This window comes from Salmo trutta, unplaced genomic scaffold, assembly GCF_901001165.1.
Source record: "Salmo trutta unplaced genomic scaffold, fSalTru1.1, whole genome shotgun sequence".
Classification (NCBI taxonomy): domain Eukaryota; kingdom Metazoa; phylum Chordata; class Actinopteri; order Salmoniformes; family Salmonidae; genus Salmo; species Salmo trutta.
The window spans coordinates 13,102,561-13,108,560 of NW_021822911.1; the positions used below are offsets into that span (position 1 = coordinate 13,102,561).

General features: G+C 41.0%; 1 pseudogene; it reads right to left on the reverse strand.

Annotated features, from left to right (window-relative positions):
* LOC115186486 (zinc finger protein 271-like) overlaps nt 1-4,291 on the reverse strand; it is a 50,305-nt pseudogene extending 46,014 nt beyond the window's left edge.
* Nucleotides 4,292-6,000: the final 1,709 nt, after the last annotated feature.

Sequence of the window (6,000 nt, forward strand, 5' to 3'; positions counted from 1 at the left end):
AATACAGTATGAGGTGAGACGATGAACTGATGTTGAACTGGGCAGTCAGTCATTTATTCTGTACTATGAGTCTGGTCTATCATTGTTGGAATTGAAAAAGCTTACTGCACATTGTGGTGGAAATTCTAACCAATAAGGAGAGACTTTGTCATTTCTTCAAACAATCAACCTTTATTTGATAAGAATTGCAATAATGTAGCTGGTCAGCCCTACACTCTGAGGTGGAAGGCCGAGAGCTCGATGACACAAGGAATACAGAAGCCTTATATAGTCAAACTATCTTGTGCATATAGAAAACACGTGATCTTGGTATGTGTACGTGTGTGGAGAACGAGACACAGACTAACTGTGAATTGGTCGTCTCGTTCTGTAGCAACAGCTAGTTATTCTAGTCTTCTAGTGAGGTGTCAAAACAACAGGAAATCACTCTAGACACAGTTCCTCTGAAGTAGATCAACGGTTCCCTGAATTGGGGCTTTGGTCTGTCTGCTGAGAGGGTGTGTCTAGAGATAAATCAGACCAAGACTGACCTGTGTGATGTAGTAGGGAGTTGTAGTTTCTCTAGAGATAAATCAGATCCAGACTGAACTGTGTGATGTAGTAGGGAGTTGTAGTTTCTCTAGAGATAAATCAGATCCAGACTGAACTGTGTGATGTAGTAGGGAGTTGTAGTTTCTCTAGAGATAAATCAGATCCAGCCTGAACTGTGTGATGTAGTAGGGAGTTGTAGTTTCACTAGAGATAAATCAGACCCAGACTGAACTGTGTGATGTAGTAGAGAGTTGTAGTTTCTCTAGAGATAAATCAGATCCAGACTGAACTGTGTGATGTAGTAGGGAGATGTAGTTTCTCTAGAGATAAATCAGATCCAGCCTGAACTGTGTGATGTAGTAGGGAGTTGTAGTTTCTCTAGAGATAAATCAGACCCAGACTGAACTTTGTGATATAGTGGAGTGGTAGTTTCTCTAGAGATGAATCAGACCCAGACTGAACTGTGTGATGTAGTAGAGTTGTAGTTTCCAACAGGCCAATATTCTACATAGTTTAGCACATAAAATGTAATTAACTACAATGACCATAATTCATTGCCTTGTCTGTGTTTCTTTTACACCTGCTATGTAAGAGAGACTGAAGAATGCACAATGGTCAATGCTATCTGGGATCCTTGGGACATCCCTACCCTAAACCCTAACCTTAACTCCTACCTTAACCATTTTAAATGTCAACTTCAACAGGCTAGGGACGTCCCAAGGATGTATCTCTACCTGAAAATATATGATCTAAGTGATTGATAGTTGGTATTCAGCAGTCATAAAGCCTAAATTACTTTAATGAACTACTAAAAAAGTGATTTTGTCAGACAGCATAGACAGCAGCTCTACACTTTATTGACTGACTGATCCATTCATCCTTCCATCCCTCCTCAGCCTTCCTCTCCTCTGAAGACCCAGTGAGGGTGGAGCTCAGTCAGAGAGCTGTTGAGGGACTGGTTAGGAAGAACACTTCTACAGCCAGAGAGGTGAGAGGTCACACATGGTTTAGATGGTAAATATTTATGTCCCCTTAGCGGTTCATCACATTAGCAAAAGGGAATATGTTCCATCATCTATGTTTATTTACATTAGTACAAATTGTCCACAGATATTGGTGTAATTTCTCACCCCTTTTGGCTGTATGAAAGTTAATTTCCCCTCAGACACACACATTTGTTCTTTGATATAATGAAGGTAATTTGTGTCAAATGTACTTTTCCCCACTCATTCACCCCATCTCTTTACATTGCTTATGGATATTCGGTGGCCTGACTCAAATTCCGAACACAATGCCCATCCTGGCAGATCTAAACCTAATGCAGCATGGAGTGATCAGAAGTCACATTTAGGTGCCAGGTATAACTGAGGCCATAGATGCTCCATATCCATAACTTTGAGTGTTTGATATATGACTAAAGGTTTTTCTTTCTGTGTTGCAGGGACAGTCAGAAATGGAACAGCAAGGCCACAGAACATGACATAAACAGAGCTGTGGGAGACCACCTCAAGCCCCTGGTAGAGCCGGGGGTGGTGTTTACCACTCCACCACGCCTTCAGCAGGCTGGAAAAGTGGGATTAATACTGTTTTTCATACTAAGAGGGACCAAGAGTCTGTTGATTGGTCAGTCATTGGGTTCATTTGTTTTATTATATGTTCAAATAAAATCAAGCTTGATTCATACAGCACATTTCAGACATGGATGCAACAAAATGGCTTCGCAGGAAAAAGACTTTAAAAAAAATTGAAAATAAACAGAAATATTTTGTACACAACAAACATAAGAGGATAAAAAACAGAAGACTAAACTGAAAGACTAATGAGCACCCTATGGAAATGCCATTGATTCAAATGTTAATTGGATGCAATATCCAACCCAAAATATAAGCTTGGGACACTGAAAGTTGACTAGAAACAACAACTGGGACCTAAAAGACACCCACCATGAGACCCACTAAATCTGCCCAAGAAGAGGAAAACAAAAGAAAAATCCACACCAAACTTAAAGACAGGAAGCAAACCAAAAAGGTGGAGCAACTAAAGGTGTTGACTCTCCACATGTATCAAGACAACTGGAGCACTGGGCCAGACACTCTTAAATAGAACCTGGACCAGCTCAGGTGAAACACCTTCCCACTAACGAGATGGACAAGCCAGCACAGGTGTAACACATACTGACTAACGAGGTGACACCAATCAGTGCACCCAAGACACATTTCAGTTGAATGCATTCAGTTGTACAATCAATCAATCAAATGTATTTATAAAGCCCTTTTTACATCAGCTGATATCTCAAAGTGCTGTACAGAAACCCAGCCTAAAACCCCAAACAGCAAGCAATGCAGGCGTAGAAGCACGGTGGCTAGGAAAAACTCCCTAGAAAGGCCAAAACCAAGGAAGAAACCAGGCTATGAGGGGTGGCCAGTCCTCTTCTGGCTGTGCCGGGTGGAGATTATAACAACATGGCCAAGATGTTCAAATGTTCATAGATGACCAGCAGGGTCAAATAATAATAATCACAGTGGTTGTCGAGGGTGCAACAGGTCAGCACCTCAGGAGTAAATGTCAGTTGGCTTTTCATAGCCAATCATTCAGAGTATCTCTACAACTTCCATTTCACATAATCATCTACAAAGCTTCACCTTCTACAATATAAACATGGTGTCTACTGGCTGTCAACAATTAAAAACAAGATACTTTTTTATCCTTTCTCTTTCTATAGAATCCTAAAACTCACTAGCTTCTAGAACTCTCGTCCCCTTGGAACGAGCCCAAACAAAACTCATCTCCAATACATTTATTGTATATATACAATACAGTGTGTTCTCTGGTGTAATGTCAGCTGGCAAGATTGACCAAAACTCTTCCCACATTGATCACAGCTATAAGTTTACTCCCCTGTGTGTGTTCTCTGGTGCACTGTCAGATTGCCAGATTGACAAAAATTCTTCCCACATTGATCACAGCTATAAGGTTTCTCTCCTGTGTGTGTTCTCTGGTGTAATGTCAGCTGGCTAGATTGACCAAAACTCTTCCCACATTGACCACAGCTATAAGGTTTCTCTCCTGTGTGTATTCTCTGGTGTAAAGTCAGCTGGCTTGATGTAGTAAAACTCTTCCCACATTGATTACAGCTATAAGGTTTCTCTCCTGTGTGTATTCTCCGGTGTAAAGTCAGAGAGCCAGATGTAGTAAAACTATTCCCACACTGATCACAGCTGTAAGGTTTCTCTCCTGTGTGTATTCTCTGGTGTTGAGTCAGATGGCAAGATCGACCAAAACTCTTCCCACATTGATCACAGATATAAGATTTCTCTCCTGTGTGTGTTCTCTGGTGTAGATTCAGAGAGCCAGATGTAGTATTACTCATCCCACATTGATCACAGCTGTAAGATTTCTCTCCTGTGTGTGTTCTCTGGTGCACTGTCAGCTGTCCAGAATGACCAAAACTCTTCCCACATTGATCACAGCTATAAGGTTTCTCTCCTGTCTGTATTCTCTGGTGTTGAGTCAGATGGCAAGATTGGCCAAAACTCTTCCCACATTGATCACAGCTATAAGGTTTCTCTCCTGTGTGTATTCTCTGGTGTTGAGTCAGATGGCAAGATTGACCAAAACTCTTCCCACATTGATCACAGCTATAAGGTTTCTCTCCTGTGTGTGTTCTCTGGTGTAGATTCAGAGAGCCAGATGTAGTAAAACTCTTCCCACATTGATCACAGCTGTAAGATTTCTCTCCTGTGTGTGTTCTCTGATGAATTTTAATGCCTGATGAGGTGAATCTCTTCCCACAATCAGAGCAGCGGTGAGTTCTCTTCCCTGTGGGTCTTTGCAGGTGTTTAATGAGGTGTTCTGATCTGGAGAGACTCTTCTCTGCCTCTTCAGCAGCATGAGGTTGTTGAGGCTCCCCAGAGGATCCACGATAGTCCCGTCTCTCTCCTGTGTGAACAACAAAGTCAGACAGATGATTAACCTGTTGGGGATAGGGGGCAGTATTTGCACGGCCGGATAAAAAAACGTACCCGATTTAATCTGGTTACTACTCCTGCCCAGTAACTAGAATATGCATATAATTATTGGCTTTGGATAGAAAACACCCTAAAGTTTCTAAAACTGTTTGAATGGTGTCTGTGAGTATAACAGAACTCATATGGCAGGCAAAAACCTGAGAAGATTTCATGCAGGAAGTGGCCTGTCTGACAAGGTGTTGTTGTTCTTGCCAGTTTATTGAAGAGTCAGGATCTTAGCTGTAACGTGACACTTCCTACGGCTCCCATAGGCTCTCAGAGCCCGGGAAAAAGCTGAACGATGTCGAGGCAGCCCCAGGCTGAAACACATTATCGCCTTTGCCAAGTGGCCGATCAGAGGACAAAGGAATTAGGTGCGTGCCCGAGTCGACTCAGTGATATATTTTCTTTCGGCTGTTTACCTAATTGCAGATTCCCGGTCGGAATATTATCGCTTTTTTACGAGAAAAATTGCATAAAAATTGATTTTAAACAGCGGCTGACATGCTTCGAAGTACAGTAATGAAATATTTAGAAATCTTTTGTCACGAAATGCGCCGTGCGCGTGACCCTTATTTACCATTCTGATAGTGTCCTGAACGCACGAACTAAATGCCGCTGTTGGAACATAACTATGGATTATTTTGGACCAAAACAACATTTGTTATTGAAGTAGAAGTCCTGGGAGTGCATTCTGACGAAGAACATCAAAGGTAATCAAACTTTTCTAATAGTAAATCGGAGTTTGGTGAAGGCTAAACTTGCTGGGTGTCTAAATAGCTAGCCCTGTGATGCCAGGCTATCTACTGAGAATATTGTAAATGTGCTTTCACCGAAAAGCTATTTTAAAATCGGACATATCGAGTGCATAGAGGAGTTCTGTATGTATAATTCTTAAAATAATTGTTATGTTTTTGTGAACGTTTATCGTGAGTAATTTAGTAAATTCACAGGTTTGCGGGGGGTATGCTAGTTCTGAACGTCACATGCCAACGTAAAAAAGCTGTTTTTTGATATAAATATGAACTTGATTGAACAAAACATGCATGTATTGTATAACATAATGTCCTAGGTGTGTCATCTGATGAAGATCATCAAAGGTTAGTGCTGCATTTAGCTGTCTTCTGGGTTTTTGTGACATTATATGCTAGCTTGAAAAATGGGTGTCTGATTATTTCTGGCTGGGTACTCTGCTGACATAATCTAATGTTTTGCTTTTGTTGTAAAGCCTTTTTGAAATCGGACAGTGTGGTTAGATTAATGAGAGTCTTGTCTTTAAAATGCTGTAAAATAGTCATATGTTTGAGAAATTGAAGTAATAGCATTTCTAAGGTATTTGAAAATCGCGCCACAAGATTCAACTGGCTGTTACGTAAGTGGGACGAATTCGTCCCGCCGGTCCTAGAGAGGTTAATGACAGTATCCATTTGGGTGTTGTCAATAAAGTTAAGATTTAATTTTT